Source organism: Urocitellus parryii, chromosome 1 (assembly GCF_045843805.1).
Source record: "Urocitellus parryii isolate mUroPar1 chromosome 1, mUroPar1.hap1, whole genome shotgun sequence".
NCBI classification, from domain to species: domain Eukaryota; kingdom Metazoa; phylum Chordata; class Mammalia; order Rodentia; family Sciuridae; genus Urocitellus; species Urocitellus parryii.
In genome coordinates this window covers 52,241,723-52,267,240 of record NC_135531.1, presented here as the reverse complement: position 1 = coordinate 52,267,240, position 25,518 = coordinate 52,241,723, and the positions used below count along the sequence as shown (strand labels likewise).

Sequence of the window (25,518 nt, the reverse complement as noted above, 5' to 3'; positions counted from 1 at the left end):
TAGTCAAATAAAAGGATAAGGAGATAAAAAAGGAAAAAAAAGAATGACTTAATCAAACTTCTATAGTGTTGGGGACTATATCAAGCAATGGGAGAAAGTTAAAGGGAAATTTTTGTAGTTGAAAACATGGGTTATAAAATAACAACTGTTCTTGGGCTGGAGTTGTGGCTCAGTGACACAGCACTTACCTGACATGTGTGAGGCCCTGGATTTGATCCTCAGCACCAGATCTTCAGGCTTAATTTTTTTTTTTTTTTAGTTGTCGATGGATCTTTTATTTTATTATAAATAAATAAAATAAAAGATCCATCGACAACTAAAAAAGAAATTGTAAAAAAAACTATTCTACATACTACACTAAAAGAATTATTTATTTTAAACTTGTCAATATCAAAATTAATAAGCAGATTTATATCTAAGCACTGACTCCCAGTCTATATTCTTACATACTATACTACATATTATAGTACAGAGGTACAAATAGTACTATGGCTTAGATGTGATTTGTCCCCCAAGCACTCAAGTAGTATAAGTTTGGTCCCCAGGGTGGAAGTGTGGAACCTCTAGCCTAGGGCTAGAGATGGAACTTAGTGTTAGAATACTTATGGAGAATAGATAAGGCCCCAGGTTCTATTCCCAGCAAAGCAAAAGGAGTGGGGGTGCTTAGTGGGAGGTCTTTGTGTCAATTGAGGGCATTCCCTAGAAATGCACTGTGGGAGTTCAGAGTCTCTCCATGGCTTCCAGTCTTGCCCAGTGTTCTCACCCTCTTTCACACTCTCCTTCCATTGTGGTGCCATCAGCCATAAGGTGATGCAGCCAAAAAGGTCCCAGAGAGAATTGGCACCCTACTGTTCAGACTTGACTTAGCTCCCAAAACTAGGAGCTAAATAAACCTCTTTTCTTTTTAAGTACTCAGCCTGAGGTATTTTATCATGGAACAAAAAAAATGTACTAATACAGATATCCATTTTAGTCCAAAATGTACACAAAGTACTCTTACACAGTTTTGGTGGAAATGCAAACAGATAAGTCTTTGAAGGGAATTTCACTCTATAATTTTAAACTAAACATACAAGGAGTATCTCTGGGAGACAGGATTATGGAAAATTTTTATTTTCCATGTTATATATTAACATTTAGATTTTTATAGGAAGATTAATTTTACAATCATTTTTTTAAAATAAGGTAATTGTTTCAACCCTTTGCCTACAAAAAGCTCTTCTCTGCTTTTCCCACTTTCCTATCCTACCCTAATGCACCTCACTCTACAGATATTTAAAAGACAGAACTGGCAAGAATGGTTCTGATTTCAGTAACTGAGGAAGATGACTCAGGGTCTCTCTGGTTTGGGAATGGCTTTCAAAAAAAAAAAAAAGCGCAGACAGTACACTATGTTGATATCATATATTCATGACAAATAAAACAGCACCTACTATTTATAGTCCCTACAATCCTACAGTTAGCACCAAAACAGTTAACTGTATCTTTTGAAGACCCCAGAGATTTTAAAGGGCACCCAAATTATCTCTAGTCACCAAAGGCTATCTCAGTATGTCTCTTAAATCACTTCCAAAATCTCCAGGGATGGGGGAAGTGAAATCAATTTATTCTAGGCTAGGTGACAGCCTTAGCCAGAAGATGATTTATTTTAGCTTATAGGTTTTGTATAGGGTCCTAATACAAAACATTCTTTACTCAGAGTCTGGAATTAACTTAAGTTTGAAATTCCAAGGACATCATTAGCATAGAAATATGTTTCAAACTTTGGGATGACGCAAACAATAGAACTTCCATATGGAAAAACACAGTTGTATCAAAATCACTGCCTTTATACTGAAACAGAACAATTATCCCCACAAGAACCTTGTTTTTTGTTTTTATATTTATTTTTTAGTTGTAGGTAGCACACAATCTTTATTTCATTTTTATATAGTGCTGAGGATCGAACCCAGCCAGCGCCTCACGTGTGCTAGGCGAGCACACTACCTCTGAGCCACACTCCCAGCCCAAGGAACTTATTCAAAGCACATAATAAAACTACTGAACTTGGACTAGGGATTAGCTCAATGGTAGGGCACTTGTCTAGGATGTGCAAGGCCCTGGGTTAGAGCCCTGGCAACACGTACCCTCCCACCACCAAAATTCTTTCAATACCCACTTTTCAGAGTACCCTGGAATTACTGAGGAATGAAATATTTCACCTAAGTATACTTTATTGTAAAATTAAAGCTTGCCATTTTTATACTTTAGAATTTTATTCCTTTAGAAATACATCAGGAATATATTGTACTATAAGAGCTTCTGGCTCAAAATGTCTGAACAAAAATATTTACCTCAATACCTTCACAAAAAGGAAAACTAGTTTCCACTAATCAAATAAATTACAAAGACAGAAAGGAAAAAAAAAAACCATAGAATGAATACTGTGGTGCTCGATTAAAATCAGGGTTATTGGGCTGGGGTTGTGGCTCAGTGGTAGAGCGCTTGCCTAGCATGCATGAGGCACTGGGTTTGATCCTCAGCACCACATAAAAATAAAACAAAAATATTGTGTCCACCTAAAAACTAAAAAAGATAATTTTTTTAAAATTAGGGTTATTGTAGTCTCCTAGTTTTCTCATATACATAAATAAATATGAATGTATGTGTATACACAAATGTCTCCTAGCTCTATACACTGAGAGAACCTGGGGCCTCTAAATACATTTCCACTAAAAATAACAAAGGAAAGTACAAGGTATACTTAAAACATCTCATTGTACTAAAAAGGATGAAGGTTCTCAGAGAGAAAGAGAGAGAGAGAGAGAGAGAGAGAGAGAGAGAGAGAAGAGAGTAAGCCAGCTGGAAAGGATTTTCATTGGCCAAATCAAGGAACTATTTAAGCATTAAAATAAATGATAAAGGATTACAACACTTTGAATAGGAAACTATGAGTCTAGGAGATGTAAATCAATTAAAATCTGATGAGAAACAAAACATTTACATAGTTTCAAAGTTATTTATCCCACCTTACCAACAAAATACTCATATACTACAAATAGGGAAAGATTACCTTGAAAAAAGGACAAGTCTGGCAGTCACAATTTTTATCAACTAACTGAATTGCCACCACCTCCCAAGATGCAAGGAGGAGAAAGCTGCATCACATCTATGACAACCTTGCCAAAGATTTAATCATAAAAATTTAACCATGAAATCTAATCCAAGACCAATTCATGAAAAGTATTAGACAAATGAAAATTGAGGAGTATTCTACAAAATAACTAGGCTTGTAATTTTTAAGTGTCAATAAAACCATAGTAGAGTATGCATGATATAAGCCTCTAGTAAAGTTCTCTGTAAAGGCAGAAATTGTTCCAGATTGAAGGAGAATAAAGAGATAACTAAATGTAACATATGGGGACAACTAGTGGAGTTCAGATTTTAGTCATGTATTCATGCTAACTTTCTGATTTTGATGGTCATAATACATAGGGAAATGTCCTTGTTCATAGGAAATGAACACAAAAGTATTTCAGTGTGAAAGGTCATCAGGTGGACAACTTACTGGCAAATGATTCAGGAACAAATAGTTCCAACTTTTCTGCATGTCCGTCTTTGTCTCAAAAACTAAAATATAAAAAAGTTCCATAAAATCTGTAATAGTACTGAAAATATAGAAAGGGTATGTCTACAGACAAGAAAGGAAAGTAATTTGAGAATACCATGTGGATTGGAAGAGGAAGAGATGACAACAAAATACAATTCCCCCTATGCGGGGCTGGGGATGTGGATCAAGCGGTATCGTGCTCGCCTGGCATGCGTGGGGCCCAGGTTCGATCCTCAGCACCACATACAAACAAAGATGTTGTGTCTGCCGAAAACTAAAAAATAAATAAAATAAATATTTTTTTAAAAATTCCCCCTATACCCTATTTCACATTCTACCATTTCAGCTACCTATGGTCAACCATGTTCAGTTACCTATGATCAACTCCAGAAACAAACAATTTATAAGTTTTCACTTGTGCGCCATTCTGAGTAACATAATGGAAGCTCACATGATCCCTCTGTCCAGAGTATAGACACTGATACACTGCTTTCAGGTTACTTATTAGTCACCTAGGTTATCAGATCCATTACAGAGGTATTGTAGTACTTATGTTTTACTTAATAATAACCCCCAAAACAAGTTATGCTGGCAATTATATATGCCCCAAAGAAGCCATAAAGTGCTTTCTTCTCAATTAATAAGGAGAGAAAAAATTGCATCCTGAAGGTGTTAAGATCTTCATTAAGAATGGGTTCTACATATGAAAATGTAAAGAAGTGCTGAGAGCCATTGCCAAGTAGGAATGACGCATGGCATGACCCAGGTCATTTGCAGTGACATTGCATGTAAGGTGACCTTGCTCAAGAACCAGGGCGGATCCGGGTTTAGGGCGGATCAGGGTTTAGGACTGTCACCGACAAAGAAGGAAAAATAATTTCATGTTAGTTTTGTTACTGCACCTCAAACTGTAAAAGATACAATCATTCTGCTGTGAATGCAGCTCAGTAGTAGAAGGCTTGCGTGAGACTGGGTTCTACCTCTAGCACAGAAAGAAACAGAAGTCATAGTGGGTGGCAAGTGCTTACTCAAGACAGAAAAGGCATCAATTTATAGAGTTTGAGACTATCCATAGTTTTAAGCATCAACTGGAGATCTTGGAATTTATCCCAAGAAGATAATATTACACATTTGAGGGTACACATTTGAGTACCCAAAACAAGCATCAAATGCAATCTCTAAAGATGTTTAATTTCCTTAGCAAGGAGGATTGGAAGATGTATATCCTGGTCAGTTAGCCAAGTAACAAAACCATAGTAGAACATGCATGATTTAAGTGACTAATACAGCTCTCTGTAATTGAGAGAGCTGCCCAATAGTATGTGAAAATAACAGAGTATCTGCTGAGGGACACAAAGAAGTCAAGCTATTCACACACCCTAAAGGAGAAACCCATTTGTTAAATATTCCTCTCTCTCTCCTCTTCTAAGCAATAACCAAAGCAAGAAGAACTCGAGCTGGAAAAACAAAGTACAATTAAGAGAGCAGTACAATTAAAGTTGGGCCATAATATAAAACTTTTTGACCTCCATGAAAAATCTAACATTTGGAGGTTGAGAAAGGAGGAACGCGAATTCAAAGCCAACATCAGCAAAAAGTGAGGCACTAAGCAATTCAGTGAGATTCTGTCTCTAAATAAAATATAAAACGGGGCTGGAGAGGTGGCTCAGTGGTTGAGTGCCCCTTAGTTCAATTCCCCGTAACGGCCCTCACCCTGGTTCCCACCCTGTCCCACCTACTCCCCCCCCCCCAAAAAAAAACCCTGAAAACTAAATGAGCTAAAAAATCAAGCCACTTGATTCTCCAAAAATGGGGGGGGGGGAATTCTCCCAAAATACAATACCAAAGGATCAAAAAAAAAAAAAGAATCAAAGGAAGTAATGAAAGCTCCACAAATCCCAACCCATTAATAATGTCTTCAAAGTGTGGTCCACAGGTCCTGAAAATCCACAGCCCCTAGACCTCACACTCTTCAAGAAGTCTTTAAGGTCAAAATTATTTCTTCATAACAATACTCTAAAGTTATTTTTCCCTTTTCCATTATACTGACACTTTACACTGATGATATGAAAGCAATAGTAGGCAAAACTACTAGCATCTTGGCAGGTACATGTATCTTTACTACAAATTCCCAGATTTTTAAATGCCACAATGCTCAAAGATATTTTTAGTAAAACAAAATAAGTGAAGTAAAAAGTAACAAAAATTCAAAATAAACCAAGTATATCTATTAAGAAACAAAAAATAACTTTAAATCTTGTGTTTGCTACTGCATAATTAAACGTGTCAATATTTGGAAAATACATATAATTCAATGAACCAATATTTTCCAAATGACCGATGTAGGATGTTACAAAAATCATGAAAAAGGTAAAAGATTTATCCAAAGTACAAGGAAAAAAGATACAAAGTACAAGATAATGATATGAAATTAAATTTTCAGTGATATGATTTCAGATTCAACATTTCAACTAACCTGTAGAAAACCACTACTTGTCAAATTCTGGTTTATCAAATACTTATCAAATTTTGATAGCAAAGAGTATATACACAATTATCTTAAAAGGCTGGGGAAAAAATTCCTCCCTTTTCTAACTACATCATCCATATAAGACTGTATTTTCTACATATACTTTAACCAAAACAACATATTGCAACAGATGGAATGAAGAAATTGATAAAGAATTAAGCTGTTTTCTATTAAACCACACATAGAAACTTGCAAAAATACAAAACTGCCACTCCTTTTGCTCAATTACAGAGAGCCCTCTATATCCATGAGTTCATTTCACAATCATTCATTCACTGAAAATATTAGGAAGAAAAAAATTGTATCTGTTCTGAACACATAGAGACTTTTAGCACTTACACTCTATTAGGTATTTAAGTAATAGATATATACATACATATATAACTTAAAGTACATAGGGAGGATTATGTATGTTATATGAAAATACTATACCATTTTATATAAGAGATTTTAGCATCCACAGATTTGGGTATGAAAGGTTAGGCCCTGGAACAATCTTCCATGGATACCAAGACACAAACTGTTACTTGTTTTGGAAAGTAGTTATATTTTTATTAGAACAATATTTAGTATTTTAAGTTTGTTTTAGCTTATAATACAGGAAATATAGTAAATAGACCACATAAGCCAAAAATTCTGGGTTCTCAGTAATTTGTAAGATTAAAGAATTCAAAGACCAAAGAGTTTGAGAACGGAGGACTTAAGGCTATGACTATTTCTTATAATTATCCATCTTATAATAAAATGACTTCTGACAGGCAAATGAAATGTATAAGACACTCCGCCCCAAAGTAAGTTGTCCCAAACTACTCTAGATATGATCCCTGACTTGATGGTTCACCTTAAAATTTTTCCTCTTTACAATAATGCAAAAGTGATATGCATCTGGAAAGCAGTATGGAGGTTCCTCAGAAAACTTGGAATGGAACCACTATTTAACTCGCTATCTCATTCCTCACTGTATACCCAAAAGACTTAAAATCAGCATCCTACAGTGATGCAGCCATATCAAGTTTATAGCAGCTCAATTCACAATAGCTAAACTATGGAACCAACCTAGATGCCCTTCAACAGAGGAACAGATTAAGAAAATGTGGTATATATACACAAAGGAATATTACTCAGCCATAAAGAAAAATGAAATTATGGCATATGCAGGTAAATGGATGGAGTTGGAGAATATCATGCTAAGCAAAGTAAGCTAATCCCAAAAAAACCAAAGGCCAAATGTTTTCTCTGATAAGCAGATGTTGATCTGTAATTGGGTGGGGGGGAATGAAGGAAGTTTCGGTAGGGCAGAGGGAAGTGAGGAAGTGGGAAGGACAATGGAATGAGAGGAACATTATTAACCTACATACATGTATGATTATATGACTGGTGTGACTCTGCACCGCTTACAGCCAGAGGAATGAGAAGCTGTGCTCCATTTGGGTACAATGTGTCAAAATGCATTCTATTGTCATATACAGCTAATTAGAACAAATTTTTTTAAAAAGTGACATGCGTTTGGTAGAAACCATAATTTAATGGGTTCAATCCTAATGGGTTCAATCCTCAGTACCACACACACACACACCAAAAAAAAAAAAAAAAAAAAAAACAGAAAAAGAAACCATACTTCAAATTTTGATCTTTTCCCCAGCTAGCAAAGCATATATAAACATATACAATATGCTCTCACAAACCATGGAACAGGATTGAGAGTAAACTATCAATACTGGGTTGCAGAGATTTTGTTGTTTGTTGTTGTTGTTGTTGTTTCTTTGAATTCAGGTATTCAATAAATTACATGAGATTTTTTCTACCCCTTATTATAAAATGAGCTTTGTGTTAGACAATTTTGCCCAGTTGTAGACTAATGGAAGTATTCTGAGCACATTTAAGATACGGTAGACTGCCTAAATTCCCAGCAATTTGGGAGACTGAGGCAGGAAGACTGCAACTTCAAAGTCAGCCTCAGCAACTTAGCAAGATCCTAAAGCAACTCAACAAGACCCCATCTCTAAATAAAATATATAAAAAAAAAAAATAGTTAAGCACCACTGGGTTCAATCCTGGTACCAAAAAAAAAAAACGTGAGACTAAGCCCTTATGTTCAGGTTAGGTACATTCTCTGCATTCTTCTTCTTCTTTTTTTTTTTTTAATTGTCAATGGACCTTTATTTTATTTATTTATATGCAGTGCTGAGAATCAACCCAGTGCCTCACTCATGCTAGGCAAGTGCTCTACCACTGAGCTACATACAGCCCCAGCCTCTTAAATGCTTTCTTGACTTACAATATTTTCCTGTTATGATAAGTTTATCTTAGAAGATATAAGTGTTTCTCATCATAAGTTGAGAAGCACTTAAGTTATTCAGTCTTCTTTCCATTTTTCTATTCCCTCACTGTAAACCACAGGTCATAACTACATGATGTTGTCAATGTGCATTTCTTACCCTCTTCTTACACACCAAAAAGCCAAGAGCTCACTATGTACAAAAATAAATGGACTTTGAATAAGGATGTCCTTAAAACTGAAGTCCAAAAACTTTATTTTACATATTTGATTACATAATATCATCTTTTTATCTTCTCGTTTTTCTATATATTCTCTATATCTGAATTTATTAATGTATAAATGACTTCCAAATAGTAGTAGAGTTTATTAAGGTAATTTTTAGATATTCTTCTTTTCTACTGTCTCACATGCCATCATTTATAAAGACTGGCAAGACCTTCATCTAATGTGGCCTGGAACAAAATTTGAAGTGTGAATAGAGTGCCCATGTGCTTATCTCACAGGAGAAAAAATAGACAACTTCAAAATTTTAGGAACATTTAAAAAAGCAAAGAAAGAAACAAAAAGGAGAAGGAAGATACCCATAAACACATGTACATTTAGAGAGGCTAAACACTCAACACACACACACACACACACACACACACACACACCAAAAACAACAACAATAAGGTAAGGAGGTAAGGAGGTTGCAGAGTGTCAAGACATGAGAATGTTTAACAATCTAATATGATCTCAACAGTTAATCCTAAGGACATTAAGGAGAAAGAAGGAAACTGAGGAAACAAACTAAATAAAAACAAAACAGTATATTAATGCATATCAAAACAAAATACTGACATGTATATCAAGATGGAATACAAAAGGAATATTCAAAATTAAATGGGGCTGATCAAATTTTTTCTACTGCATATTTTAAACAGTTTTTTGACATAATAAGCAGACTAATAGATTGAAAAAGAAGGGAAAGGCAAAACATAATTAATAAACAACTGGTAAACATGGACAAATAGGGGAAGTAAATGAAGCTAACTATAAAAATAGGAACCTAAAGGAATTAGAAGAGAAAGCTGAACAATAATTAGATTTCTTTTTTACAGGTAGGAAACCAAAGACTGGAGAAAACTAAACAGTAAATCTGAAAAATGGAAGTAGCATAGTTCAGGAGTTAGTGTTGACAGGAACCCAGAAAGAGAAAACAAAAATTTTTAAAAAGTACAAGGCAGAAATTAACAAATTTTTGAGATAATTCAAAAGCAGATATTATAGAGCATAATTCACATATAGATTTACCATGGAAATAACAGTATATATTCAAAAACTGCATAATCTATCATGAACAGTTCAGAAAAGGAAAAAAAAGACACCTTCAGAGGTTTATAACATAAATAGTCCAAAAAGCATGTACCAAAAAAAGAATGAATGAGCAAGACAAAAGGGTCAAAATGATAATACAAAAAACAAAGTATGAGTATTTAAAGAGAATGTGGAAACTAGTAACAATTACAAAAAAAAATAATTCTGCTATCCAACATCACTAAAATTCATCAAAACCCCAAACACTCTGTAAATACTTCCATAATCTATTTCTTTTTTAAAAAAAGCCTTAAAATCTAAATCATATTATCCATAGGCAATTATTTCAAACAAATGCCTAAATATGCACCAAATTTTCTGAAATTTTAAAGTATTTCTTAGAAGATACTGTTTACTACCAATAGCTCAATACCAATAATGTCTAAAGTAATAACTTTAGAAATTTACCAATGACACAGAGTAGCACATAACAAAAATTTGGTTTCCACATCTGAACCTCTATAGGCTTTTTATATACGAAGTTCACAATAGATTGATCCCAAGTGGCAAGGAGACTTCATAACTCAATACCTACTAGATGATGATCTGAAAATTCATGATTACTTTCAATACAGAGACTTTACATGTGCGTTTTGTGCATCATAAGCAAAAGCTCTGGAAGTACTCTATACACACACAATACTAATACACAAACTTTTAAATCATTTTGAAATATTTTAACTGTCCTTTCTAAGCCTCTTTATAAACCTGTCACATTTATAAACAAGGCTTTGAAAATATTTATAGTTTGACAACAGTATAAAACCTAAAACTCATTCAGTGCTAAGCTAACAGAATTTAATTTGAAGTAAACTACAAAGTAAATTATGCCTTACTGAAGGGGGAAAGGAACTAAAGATAATTACAAAGTGAACACCTCACTTTTAAAACTATGTTATCAGAACTTAAAACATCCTACTTATTTTTCCCTAAATTGGAGGGGGAGGCAACTATCTCTAAAAACAGGAGTTTAAACAATCATTTTTAAGAGTGATGAAACTTTTTTAATATAAAAGTTACAAACATGGAAAAACATCTTCACTAAGTGCTAAGTCTCTGCAAAAAAAGACTTGCTCTATTAAGGCTTTGTTGCTCTGGGGCCAAGTATAAGCCATATAAGGAAACTGAAGTTCAATGTCATTTACTTTGTTCCCCACTTTTAAATGCCCAAGAATAATCTCCTTTGCTGCCTAAAATCATCCAAAATCATAAAGCAGATCAGTTATGCACTTTAAAATCCTAGATAAAGCTACTCAGACTTACAGGAATTACTGGATGGTTCACAAATTTTACCAAAAACTGAAAGAAAAAAAAAAAAAACTTCAGACACGGGGCTCTAGGAACAAAACAATTCATAGTAATAGTTAAAAGATTCTCTTTTTGAAATATACTTAATTAAAGATGAAGTAGCCAAGAACAAGTTGTGGAATAACTAGATCCTGATCTTTAAAACCTACCTTTTTTCTTTGAACTAAAGAAAGCCAACCCTTTTCCCTCAGTTTCCGGTAAGTAGCATCTGATTAATTAAACATCAGTTTACATTTAAGATATACCTACCAAGAGAATCTCTTATTTAATATTTGTTCAAAAGCACATTATTATCTTTGACCTCCCTTTACCACAACAGCACTGGAATAAAACTAAAAAAGACACACACTAAAACAACATTTCGGGTTTGCTGCAACCAAAACTAGTTTGATCTATGAAGCCTACCCATTGGTTCAGAAATGCTCATAACTCTGACTGGTGGAATGTCTGCCACGCTTGACAAATTCCCACCCACTCAGTAGGTACCTAACACTTATCAGACAGAACCAAACAAAATCAGGAGAACACAAAAATCTGAAGATCAGACAGTTCAAAAAGCACATTTTATCACCATCAACGTGACTGTCATTAAAATCATTTTAAGCATTTTACTTCCCTTCCTATATAGGCTCTTCTAAAGTAGAGAAATCCTAACAAATCAACTACTTATAAGTGTGTGTTGTTTTTTTAATCATACGTCTCTCTCTGTAACCCTTACAACGTACTTTTTCTTCGTAATGGATCTGTTACATTTCTAGCAGACATATGCTTTCAATTAACCAAACAAGCATTACAGGGTACAAAACGTTTGAAAAGAACAAATAAAGAAATGTATTACCTCGCCCTGAAAAACAACTAAAGTCCAAGAAAATATATTTATAAGGGTTTGAACAAAAGTATCTCCATAAACGATTATCGCAGAAACCAAAACAATCGGCATCAACATAAACAAATGCGGCAGCCATCTCAATAACAGCAAATCACTCGCTCGAGCGACCTTTCTTCCAAAACAAAAGTTGCCAGTTTCAGCAACTTAATATACAATGTATATGTTCCGAAAACCTAAAACTTCTGGACCTGTGCTGAACAAAGGCACTCTTTCTTCCGATTGCGGAAAACTTTTCGTCCCACCGCATTCTTACAACCCCCTTATAAAAAGAGAAAAGAAAAGAGTCCAGATGGTAGAAGGAGGAGAAAAATCAGGTCTACTATTTAGCTCCTAAACTACTACCCACTCTTAACTTGAAAAAAGAATTCACGTCGACTTGAGCAAAGCAAAAATACTATCGCCTGTCTTCCGGCCCACGAACTTCGCGACTTCTAGACACTTTCGTGAAAATTACCTTTCGGTCGGACAGTGTCTCAGGGCAGCTTTCTCAAGGCTCCGCTGGACATGATTTCCTTCCCTTCATTAGTCACTTAGGATCCAGCTGAATTTCTCTCTCGGGTGAGAGCGGATGTGCAGTGGCCTCCCGAAGAAGAGTGGGTTGCTTTGGTGGGGGTTGGGATGCGGGCTGGCTTCCTGGCCTCGAGTTCTGCAGGAGTTTCCCAGCCCCAACTAGGATCTCCGCCGAAAGGAGGAAAAAAAAAAAAAAAAAAACTTTTCACTCGTGACACCGCCCGGAATTGCCGTGCGAAACTCACTTCCTGCCTTGGCGAAAAGCAGGATCCAGCTCCGTCCAGGGGAACCCGGAAAACCAGCTCCGCGCGCGCCGCCGAGGGGGAGGGGAGGGGGCGTCCGCCGCGAGCCTCCGGCTCCGGGCGCCCGGCGCGCCGCGCACACCCGACGGCGGCGGAGCACGGCCAGCGGGGACGAAGACGCGGCTCGGACGCTGGGCAAGCTTTGGCCGCGCTAGGCCGCCGCCTCCGCCTCCTCCTCCTCCTCCTCGCCGCCGCCCCCAGAGCCGAGCGGTGGGGTTATTGTCTCGATAGCGCCTGCCGCGCCCTTCGTCCGCGCCGCCACCGTCGCCGCCGCCCTGAGCCCGAGCCGAGGGGCCGCAGGCTGGATGGCGGCCCCCTCCCCGGGCCGTCCGTCGGGCCGTCCGTCCTTCCGTCCGTCCCTCCCCGCCTTCTCCTCTGGCCCTCGGACCCTCTTCCTTTCCCGTTTTCCCGCCGCCGTTCCTCCTCGGCCCTCCTAGTTCTTCTCCCCCAGCGGTGGAGGATTCCCCAGGAAGCGCAGGAGGTGGCGCGGGCTGCAGCCGGATCTCCTCAGGAGCTCGCGGGGCCGCGGCAGGGACCGAGGCTGCGTCCCGCGCCGCCGCGCCACATTCACTCGAGCGAGAGACAGCGAGGGGAGGAGAAGGGAGGGAGAGAGAGAGAGGAGAGAAAGGAGGAGGAACGGGGTTGGGGCGGAGGGGAGACGCTGCTCACAGGCCGCGGCGGCAACAGCGCCACCGCCCCGGTGGCGGCGGGGGGCGGGTAGGCTGCGCGAGGCGGGGGCGGGGCGGCCTCCTGCCGGCTGCGCCCCAACCGCCAACAGCCCGGCTGAAGGCCGGCGCGAGCCAGTCAGCGCGCGAGGGCGGCGCGGGCCGACGTCCGCGGCGGCGGGGGGCGGCGGGCCTGGTCAGGACCCTGGCCGGGGGGAAGGGCCGCGGGTTCGCGTGCGAGGCGCGCCTGGAGGCCTCAGCGCCAGGAGGTCCTCAGCCGGCTGCTCAGCCCGCCGAGTGGGGAACACTGACCCGGGGTTGGCTCCTCGCTACCTTGCGCCCAACCCCGTAGACCGAGAGCCCATCAGGCCTCCGCCGCCTTGGCTTCTCGAGTTTCTTTGTACGACAGTAATCGGTGCAGAGGTTGTTCAAGTCCAGCCCCGATTTAAAGGCAGCAGGTATCTCTTTCAGCTACAGCACTCCAACTTCCTCTCATAGCACTCTCAGGTTGCAGGAAACCACCGCGACAGCTCTGTGAACCTTCCCACGCCGGCCCTGACACCGAGCTTGCTCGCACAGCCACGCAGCTGGGGCTCCTCCAAGTCTCAGCCTCACACGGGTGGGGAGACAAAGCTGGCGCTGGGAGGGGGAAAAAATGGCCCGCGAAATTGCCTCAAGATAGTCCCTTTGTTAGAGGAACAGTGGTTACACTGCGAATGCGACAAGGGCTTCCAACCCCAGCGGGTTCTGTGGTGCAGTCGTTGAATTGCGCTGGTCCTGATAGTTCAGCCTGGCAGGGTTTGCGTTTATTGCGGAGAGAGACTCAAGCATTCTGTCAACACATATGGCATAGAAAGCTTCAACCATAACATTGCACAGTTTTTGCAGTTACTGCTTTAAATATGTTAACAGACAAGACGTCCTTGTTTTACCCAGAGAAGAAACGGAATAGATACGCAGCAAACCATCAAACACCCCCAACTCCCTGCTGTACTTAACTGTGTACAGTGATGATAATTAGACTCTGAGTCCCTGAAGTCACTAGTTCAGTTCTTCCATCTGTATTCCAGAGATAATTATTTATTACCAAGTTTGAGTAAAGAGTTATATGCAGAATATTTTTGGCTTGCACCCAAAGGAAGGAGTATGTAAAGTCCACCAAAGAATTGTTTACTGAAGTGAGTTCTATGCTGGTGACAAACATTTGAAGTAACTCAAGAGATATTCAAGTCATTCTGAATAGATATGGGATCGTGTTAACTACATCCAGAACTGATGAAATTAACACCGTCTTAGTTCCTTAGAGCAGAAATTGAACATTTACAATAGTACCAAAGCATTTAGTGCTGAATTAAAAGAGCGTTAGCCAGAAGCTAGGAAATGGCAGATATACTGGTGATACCAAGATGGTGTTTTATATGAATATGAATCTTAACTGCATAAAAAGCCAAAGGGTTGGATGAGCTGTCTTTCATAGTCACTAGAAAGATATCTTTGAAAAACTGGTTAGAGTCTGATCAAAACTTGGTGGCATAGCTTGAGCTGAAAGGGCCCCTTTTCTAAAGCATCCCAGAGTGGAATACCTCCCATATCAATGGGAAATCAGCTGGATTCTAGGATTCTAGTGAAGTACCATAAATTCAAGTAAACCTAATCTGTCTTTCCAAACTTAAATAAGTAGGACCGATCAAGTCTCTAGGATAAGACTTGACCCAGCCTTGATTTTAACTCATTCTGAGAATTCATCTGGCTAAGAATCATTCAGACTAGAAAAGGCCATAGCACCAAAATCCTTTCTCCCAATCACCTGAAATTCTGCTATTAGAGTTTTATCCCTCTGAGTAGTTACTCTAGTATAAAACCATAATCCAAAAACCCTAATGTTTTAAGCTTCAAAAGCCACTTATATCTAATTCATCAGATTGTTTCTCTAAAGCAGATTTTGATGGAAGAGAAAAAAAATAACATGCTGATGCTGAGAAGATAGAACAGGGAAAAGGGCCTTTCATTCCTCTGTGCAATAGAGGGAGCATAGAGGAGTACATGAAAAAAAAAAATGACTCCTACTTAATGGCTAAGTAGGTTCTGCTTACTCAAACTATAACAATGAACCCAAAAACGCTGGCCTTAAAAGAATAGAACATCTGTAAACCCAGGTAACTTTAGAGGTTAAGGCAGGAGGATCCCAAATTCAAGGCCAACCTCAGCAATTTAGTGAGACCCTGACTCAAAAATTGAAAGGTAGGTCTAGGGGTGTAGCTTAGTGGTGGAGTGTTTGCCTGGCATACACAGGGTCTTGGGTTTGATCCCTAGCACCACAAAAGAGAGAGAGAATGCAAGCAAGGATACACTTGTCAATAATTATCTATTTTGTAAAATATTTCTTTAATTGTCCCTTTATAAAGTACTTTCCCAGGAATCTATATCCGTGAAATGAAAACATACAATCAGGGTAATCAATATTCAGAAATAATGATTTATCTTCATTATTCATCACTGACTACTTAGTTCTAACTCATATGAGCAATGCAGACAAATATAGTCAAATCTTCATTTGTTCTTTTATATGAGACATTCCTATTCCATGCTTACAGATTGGTTTCCTTTGAAAGTCCTCCCACAGGACCTTGGACTAAAGATGGACTGAATTTTTTATTTATGATTAAACAGAGAACTAAAACCCCACCTTAAGCTAAGCTGCCTAGCTGTGATTCTGTAATCATTAACTGAATCCCAACACCACCTTAGAGAGTAAGTTAATGTGTGTTGATAATAAAGCTTCATCTTCTCCATTATGATTTCTCTAAATGATTCTCTGCGAAAGGGAGGGAATCTTTTCTTTGGGATTTACCCTCACCAAAGCCTGAGCTCAGGAAAAGAATACTTACTGCTAGTGATAAGCCACTTTATCTGAAGGACAACCTTAAGACCATAAGCATTCCAGGGACTGTACACAGCATCCATAAGAAAAAAAAATGAGAAAAAAGTGTCCTAAGAGAGCATGTCCACTGTTTTCAAAAGGGACCCCATCATTTCCCCATGCCAGACAAGCAACTGCACACAAGTATTAGAGAGACTGAAGTAGCATAGAGCAAGAAAAGGTTTGAAATAGTCATTCTTTTCTCCTTTTCTCAATTCCTAGCAAATAATTAGTTACCGAAAGGCAAAGCTGTATCCCAGTAGTTTTGAGAAAAATGGATCTTCAAGCTGGCATAGGATTAGTTTCAAAGGAAGTGTAGACATATTAGATCCATTAAATCAAAATATACTATAATGACCTAGTGGCTTGGGATGCTGAGATAGGAAAATCGCAAGTTCAAAGTCAGCCTCAGCAATGGCTAGGCGCCAAGCAACTCATTGAGACCCTAAATAAAATACAAAATAGGGCTGGGTATGTGGCTCAGTGGTCAGGTGCCTCTGAGTTCAATTCCCAGTACCAAAATTACATATATATATATTATGTATTTTTAATAGGACTTCCAATTTTCACTTCCATCTTAGTCCCTTGATACAAGGAGCAGGAGGTCAGGGTGGCAGGTCTGTGAGAAAGGGATGCTTAGACTTGAAAGAGGCAGTACATGTAGGAACCAATATTAGGAGTTATATAAAACTTTGGGAATGAAATCATTCCTCCTATAACATGTTTCTACCTTTCAAGCATATTTTCAGTGATACTTTGTGAATCAAAATGAAAGTCTACCTCTATTTGTGAAAAGCTTTCTGAAAAGTTTTGAAGTCTTTTTTCCCCTAGTACATTAGTCCCCCTTTATTCACAGGGAACACATTCTGAGACCCCCCCTCCCAGTGGACACCTGAAACTGCAGATAGTACCAAACCCTGAATATACTGTTTCTCCCGTACATACATACCTTTGAGAAAGTTAAATTTATAAATTAGGCACAATAAGACTAGCATCAATAAAAAAACAATTATAACAATATACTGTAATAAAAGGCATGGAATGTGGTCTCGCTTTCAAAATGTCCTACTGTACTATATTCACCCATTTTGTGATGATGGGAGATGATACAATAATACCTACATGATGAGATGAAGTCATATAAATGACGTAGGCATTGTGACATAGGGTTAGTCTATTTCATAAGAGTTCCTTAAGCACAACCCATGACAGTCGATCTGATAACTGGGCCAGCAGCCAAGTGACTAAGGTGTGGGTAACATATACAACATGAATACACTAGATAAAGGGATGATTCATGTCCCAGGCAGGATAGAGAAGAACATCATGAGATTTTATTGTACTGCTCAGAACAGCATGCAATTGAAAACTTATGAATTGTTCATTTCTAGAATTGTCTAATATGTCTGGACCATGGTTGGCCATAGGTAACTGAAACCATGGAAAGTGAAACTGTGAATAATGGGGAACTACTGTATATGCTTGATAATCATTTTTTCTCACCTGTCCATTTTTTAAACTATTGTAAACACCAATAGTCTATTATTTAAACTAGAAAATTTTGAGAGTGAAAGGAGACATTATTGGGGCGGGAGTTGTGGTTCAGTGGTAGAGAGCTAGTCTAGCATGTGAGAGGCCCTGGGTTTGATTCTCAGCACCACATTAAAAAAATTTAAATAAAATAAGGGTATTGTGTTCAACTACTTCTAAAAAATAAATATTAAAACAAAAGGAGACATTATTAGTACTCACATAGAGAGAACAAATGTAAAACCAGGACTGTCCTGGACCAGCTGGGGCAAATGATCACCCAAACAATTACCAACTTCATTGCCTTCTTCTGATCCACTTGCTATCCCCTAACCTCCTCAGTATGAATCATAATCTATTTCTATCATATTACAATATGCATCCCTTTCCAGTTCATGGCAATATTAAATCAACAAAAGAAGTTTAAACACAGGGATGCTTATTGTCCTTTAGTACAAGCTTTCACTTAAGAATATTATTTTTCTTTGGGTAACAAAGTTACTTTTTACTACACACTTAAAACCACACTTAATGAATTGAAAAAAAATTCTACAGCACTTTATTTTTTTAAAATGGATTAGCTTTAAATGGGATAGAATCAAAGTGAAAAGCTTCTTCACAGCAAAGGAAAGAATCAAGAATATGAACAGAGATCCAATAGAATGGGAGAAAATCTTTACCACCTGCACTTCAGATAGAGCATTAATCTCCTGGTTATACAAATAATTCAAAAAACTGTACACCAAAAAAAGTATGATAATAACCCAATCAATAAATGGGCAAAGGAACTGATCAAGCACTTCACAGAAGAAGTACAAATGGTCAAAAACTATATAAGCCAGGCGCAGTGGTGCACCCCTGTAATCCCAGCAGCTGGCGGGGTGGGGTGGGACTGAAGCAGGATGATCACAAGTTCAAAGCCAGACTCAGCAAAGGCAAGGTGCTAAGTAACTGAGTGAGACTCTGTCTCTAAATAAAATAGTAAACAGAGCTGGGGATGCAGCTCAGAAATTGAGTGCCCCTGAGTTCAATCCCTGGTGCCTACCCACCCACCCCCAAATATATATATATATATATATTTTTTTTAAAGTCCAACTCTCTAGCAATTAGAGAAATTCAAATTAAAGCTATACTGAGGTTCCATCTCACTCCAGTCAGGATGGCAGTTATAAAGAATACAAGTGGGCTGGGGTGTGTGGCTTAGTGGTAGAACTCTTTCCTAGCTCGTATGAGGCATTGGGTTCCATCCCCAGCACCACATAAAAAAACTAAATAAACAAAATAAATTATTGTGTCCATCTACAACTTAACAATTTACATTATCTTGAAGAGAATTATTAAATATAAATATAAATATAAATATAAATATAAACATAATGAAAAGGATAGGTGAAAGTAAACAAACAGATCTGTTAACCTCCTTTTTTGTTTACATAGTAAAAGAATTCTTAACAATTATTTACCCAATTTAAATTAAACCATTTAAATCACGTGAATAAAAAAAAATATTTGGATCCATTTTTTCATGAGTGCTCATCATATATGATATATGGACATACGTACATTCAAACATATAACACAAAACACAAGTGTGCACACATAATATAATACATACAACACATAACATAATAGTAAAGGCCTTATAACTTTTTACAGGTGAAATCTCCATTGCAATGTTTAAAAACTCTATAGTCAAAAAAAAATAGAACTGATCAGCAAAACATTAACCTAGGTCTGTATGAGCTCAAAAAACAAAATAGAACTTCATGATATGGGAAAGGGCAATAATAAAACAGATATTGAAAAAAGCATCTTGGTTCTGTCGCAGATGTAAGGATAGCCAAATTGGAGTTTTGGATATCAGTTGTTATGGATTTGAGCCAAATCATCTTCTTTTTGGTCTGTAGAAATCGCTTTAGTTAATCTCTCTGGAATCCAAATCGGCTGCTGTTCTTCCTGTGGAAACACACAAACAGACCCCCGACTCCAGACAATTACTGGGTCAGAACCTTTCCATTGTCCTGTTAGAATATCTTTCCAAAGTACCTTGGGCTTATGTACATTTTTTGGACACATATGCCTTTCTGCAGCACTAAGACCTGATGAATCCAAATTTAGAAAGTTTAGAGTAAAAAGGGTTATTTTAAGTTTATCTTTGGGGGATATATACCCCTTTCCAATTCCCTCTTTTTGCTTTAATAAGAACGTTTTAATAGTTTGATGAGCTCTTTCAACTATGCCTTGTCCCTGTGGATTGTATGGGATTCCTGTTACATGAGTAATACCAATGATGAGTAAAATTGTTTAAAAGAGATAGAGGTATAACCAGGACCATTATCTGTTTTTAACTATTTAGGAATGCCCACAGTGGCAAAATTTTGTAAGCAATGAGCTATAACATCTTTAGTTTTTTTCTCCAGCATGAAGGGAGCCCATCAAAAATCCGGAAGAAGTATCAACTGTAACATGTATATATTTTAATTTTCCAAATTCTGGCAAGTGTGTGACATCCATCTGCCAAATATGGTTAGGTATCAGTCCTCTAGGATTGACTCCAAGATTAACTTGTGGTAAAAAGGTCACACAATTTTGACATTGTTTTATTATATGTCTGGCTTGTTCCTTAGTTATTTTAAAACACTTTTGTAAAGTATTAGCATTGACATGGAACAGTTTATGAAAATTTATAGCTTCTTCTAGTGTAGAGAAAATATGTATGTCATGTGTAGTTTTATCTGCTAAATCATTGCCCAAACTAAGGGCTCCAGGCAATCCTGTATGTGCCCTCATATGTCCTATAAAGAATGGATCTTTTCTGTCCCAGATTAGACTTTGTATAGTGGAAAACAAAGAGAAAACAGTAGAGGAAGGGGAAATCCTACCAGCATCTTCAAGGGATACAATAGCATTAACTATATATTGACTATCAGAAAATAAATTAAATACAGAATCTTTGAACATCACAAAAGCTTGTAAAACTGCATTAAGCTCTACCTTTTGAGCTGACTGTTTGGATACTAAAAATGTAAAAGTTTGATCAGGGGTAACTACTGCTGCTGTACCATTATTAGACCCATCAGTGAATATATTTGGAGCATTCATGATAGGTGTTTTTCTTGTCATTTTAGGAAAAACTACAGGATGCTTAGACCAAAAAGACAACAAAGGATTAGATGGTAAATGATTATCAAATGAAACATTAGATTTACACATGATTATTGCCCAAGTATTTAACTCATTAGCTAACTCATCAATTTGATCCATAGTATATGGAGTAATAATTTTATTGGGAGAAATTCCAAACACTCCCTTTGCTGCTCTTATTCTTTTGAGTATTAATTGTCCTACAGCCTCAGGATACCTAGTAAGAATAGTATTAGGAGAATAAGATAAATGTATCCACAATAATGGACCTTCTTGCCAAAATACTAATGTAGGAATATTTTTTGTTGGTAGTACAATAAATAATAAAGGCAAACTTATATCAATTCTATCCAAATGCATATTTTCCATATATGTTTCAATAATTTTTAATGCCTTTCTAGCTTTAGGAGTTAACATGCGGGGTGAATTTGGATCTGATGGAACTTTTAGAATATCAAATAAAGGTCCCAACTCTCCTGTTGGTATGCCTAGATAAGGCCTTATCCAATTTATGTCTCCCAATAACTTTTGAAAGTCGTTAAGTGATTTGAGTTGATCTACTCGTATTTGAATTTTTGGTGGATGGACCATGGTTGAGGATAATAGAACTCCTAAATAATTAATTGGAAAATTTAATTGTACTTTATCTATTCCTATCTCTAGATTATAATTTTTTAATAAGTTTGTAAGTGTGGCATAACATTCCAGCAATGTGTTTTTATCTTTATGTGCTAATAATACATCATCCATATAGTGAAATATTTGTAGTTCAGGATTTTGATTTCTAAGTGGCTGGATTGCTTTGTTAACATAGATTTGACACATAGTTGGACTGTTAGCCATCCCTTGAGGGAGTACTTTCCATTAATATCTCTGATCAGGACCTTCATGATTTAATGCAGGGATAGTAAATGCAAAACGTGGACTATCCTCGGGATGAATTGGAATCGAAAAAAAACAATCTTTAATATCTATAGCTAAAACATGCCAGGTTTTTGGCAAAGCATACAACTGAGGAATCCCTGATTGAGCAGGTCCCATAATAACCATCTCATTATTAATGGCTCTTAAATCTTGAAATAATCTCCACTTACCAGATTTCTTTTTGATGACAAAAATGGGAGTATTATGGGGAGATACGTAAGGTTGTATATGTCCCTCCTCTAAATGTTGTTTGACCAGATCATGGGCTACTTGTATCTTTTCTTTAGTCAGGGGCCACTGAGGAACCCACACTGGTCTTTCTGATTTCCAAGTAATTTTGATTGTCTCAGTGGCCCTTTCTGAAAATCTAACCCATTTCTGTTTATTCCTTGATCTATTTGAATTGGTGCTGCTATACCTTGTTCTTGTTCTCCTAATCTTTTTTCTTTCCTAAAACCTTGTCTAGCCCTAGTAGTGGGCGCATTAGGATTGATGTTATTTGTTAACGTCAAACCTAATTGATCTAGGACATCTCGTCCCCATAAATTTATAGGAAGATGATCCAATACATATGGCTGTATAGTTCCTTCACATCCTTCAGGATCCTTCCAATCTAATATCATTGCACTTCTATGGGGATTAGTCACCACTCCTAGGCCTCGAAGCGTTTGAGTGGCTTGTTGTAATGGCCAATGTTTCGGCCATTCTTGACGAGAGATGATGCTAAGGTCTGCACCTGTATCCGGTAGCCCATTAAATTCATGTCTTTGAATATTTAGTTTTAGCATTGGGCGAGAATCTAAATTTAAAGACAGCATAGCCCAACCTACAACTGTGGAGCCTAATCCCCTGGAACCTTTTTCTACACTATGACTAGAGAATTTATTATGTAGGCTGGGTATTATTAACAACTGCGCTATTCTATCTCCAGGTGAAATTACTGATATACCTCTTGGAGAACTAGCTATAATTTTTATTTCACCTACATAATCGGGATCAATTACTCCAGGACTTATCATAAGTCCTTTTAATGTAGATGAACTACATCCCAATAATAAGCCTACTGTTCCTTGGGGAAGAGGTCCTTTTACTCCTGTGAGAATGATTTGAACTCCCATCTCTGGAGTTAGTACTGCTCTGGCAGAGGTGCAGATGTCCAACCCTGTGCTCCCTTGGGTTTGTCTGATGAGGGATTTAATGGACAATGTGTCCTGGGCACTAACCTGATGGTGTTGCTGGGTTCCTCCACTGCCCCGTATATTTGTGGTTGTGGGCCCCAGAGCATTGGGCCCCCCAGTCCGTTTTTTGGCAATGGAGCCTGATGCCTTTCTCCACGATATCGTGGGTAAATACCTAGTCCTTGTCCGTTTTTTGATAAGGGAGTACCCTCTATGGTGATTTGAGATTGGCATTCATTAGCCCAATGTCTCCCTCTACGGCATCGTGGGCAAATACCCGGTATTCTATTTCTTTGATATCTAGTTTTGTTAAACCCTCCTCCTATGGGGCAACTCCTTTTAAAATGTCCTGTTTGTTCACAATTATAGCATGGTTTTGGCCTGGCATCTAAAGCCTCTTGTACTGTAGCTGCCAAGACTTGCCCTTGTTCATTAATATCTCTACATAATTTAATATATGTGTTTAAATCTTCATGTCTCCATGGTCTAATAACCTCTCTGCACCAACGATTTGCTCGGTCATAAGCCAGTTGTTTTATTAATGGCATTGCTTGTTCTGTATCCCCCAAAATTCTGCCAGCTGTTTGAATAAGCCTATCCACAAAGTCAGTGTAAGGTTCATTAGCTCTCTGTATTACCTTAGATAGCTGACCTTGTAAATCTCCATGTCCTTGTAAAGTCTTCCATGCCCTAACTGCGTCTGCAGCAATTTGTGCATATATAGCAGGATCATATTCAATTTGTTGCCGTTGACCCTTATAAGGTCCTTTTCCTAACAACATATCTAGATTTATTTGAGGATAACCGGCTGCTGCATTTCGCCTAGCTGTCTCCGAGCAAAATTCCTCATTGGCAACCTTCCATAACAAATATTGTCCTCCATTTAGCACAGATTTACACATGCTACCCAATCTGCTGGCATCATGTCCAAGTTAGTAATGGATTCAACCATGCTTACCATGAAGGGAGCTTGGGGACCATAGGTTGTTACAGCCTCCTTTAACTGCTTCACTGTTTTAAAATCTAAAGTACGGTGAATTCGCTGCCCTCCTACCTGTTCAAGTACAGGGCATGCTAATCTTTGAGGTCCTATCTCAGGATCCCATTTATCAACTACGGGGTTTGAGGGCCACTCAGCTGTCTTCATAGGTGGGGCTTTTGGTTGAATTACACCCTCTGGTGATAAAACGGAGTTAGTAACAGCCTCCTGTTGTGATCTTTTTCCTAATAACCCCTTTTCCTTTAAATTTTCTTCCTCTGTCTGACTAGCTCAAGAGACCTTCTCTTTTGCTTGATCTAAAATGTCTTTCTCCATGGTCTGAACCTCTAACAATTTACTTAACACCTTTTCGGTTTGTTTTTTACTAATTTCTAATCTACTATAAAGATAATGCAACCCAATAAGATAACACAAAACAAAACCGAAACTGAATGAAACAAAAACGGAATAAAAAATCGTTGTATCAATTTTCTCTTCCTCAGGGCCAACAAACTTCAAACCTTGGGCCAACCATTTTTCCCAGTTTGCCTGAGAAATTTCTAGGGATAGGCAGCTTGAAACAAAACAAAATAAATCAAAACAAGAACACATTGTTTTTTGAAATGGTCACCCATTCTCTCACCTTCCCTCAGGGGCAAGCAATTTCACTTACCTGCAAGTTTCAGACGTTCCGTGTACAGGCCACCAAATGCCGCAGTCTGGCTGGGCACAAAATCACGAGCCACTCACAGCTTTGTAGATTCAAACAGCAATTCTTTATTCCCGAACTCACACCGGCCCTCTACAAACACGTTCTGGGGAAAAATTCACGTTCTGGGCAAAATCCACATACTCCACCAGGCTCTAATCAGCAGGATACGCCCTATTCCTGGCAGGGTACACCTTAAACCTGGAACCGCCCTAAACCCAAGGAGCAGGATACTCCCTAAAACCTGATCCGCCCTAAACCCGGATCCGCCCTGGTCCTTGAGCAAGGTCACCTTACTCAAGCATACATGCTATGTCACTGCGAATGTCCAAGGCAAGTCCACTTCCACGATTCCTTCCTCTAAGCAACATAGGATACGCTGGCAAGGAAATTGTCATACCTACTTGGCTAATGGCTCTCAGCACTCTCTCTCTCTTAATAAAAAGAATACAAGTAACAATAAATGTTGGTGAGGATATAGGGAGAAATGTACTCTCATATATTGTTGGTGGGACTGCAACTTTGTGCAACCACCATAGAAAATAGTATGGAGGTTCCTTAGAAAACTTGGAATGGAACCACCTTTGACCTAGTTATCCCACTCCTCAGTTTATACCCAAAGGATTTAAAATCAGCATACTACAATGACGCAGCTACATCAATGTTTATAGCAGCTCAACTTACAATAGCCAAGCTATGGAAAC

At 38.2% G+C, this 25,518-nt stretch overlaps 1 protein-coding gene across 5 annotated transcripts in view; it reads right to left on the bottom strand.

Annotated features, from left to right (window-relative positions):
• Nucleotides 1–12,785, bottom strand: part of Erbin (erbb2 interacting protein) — a 135,958-nt gene extending 123,173 nt beyond the window's left edge. For 4 of the 5 annotated variants that reach the window (XM_026390857.2, XM_026390859.2, XM_026390860.2 and 1 more), the window contains exon 1: nucleotides 12,408–12,785. The gene's annotated coding sequence lies outside the window, so the exon portion shown is untranslated. The remainder of the gene's footprint in view (nucleotides 1–12,407) is intronic. The other variant, XM_026390858.2, reaches the window with a different exon arrangement.
• Between the last annotated feature and the right edge of the window lie 12,733 nt (nucleotides 12,786–25,518).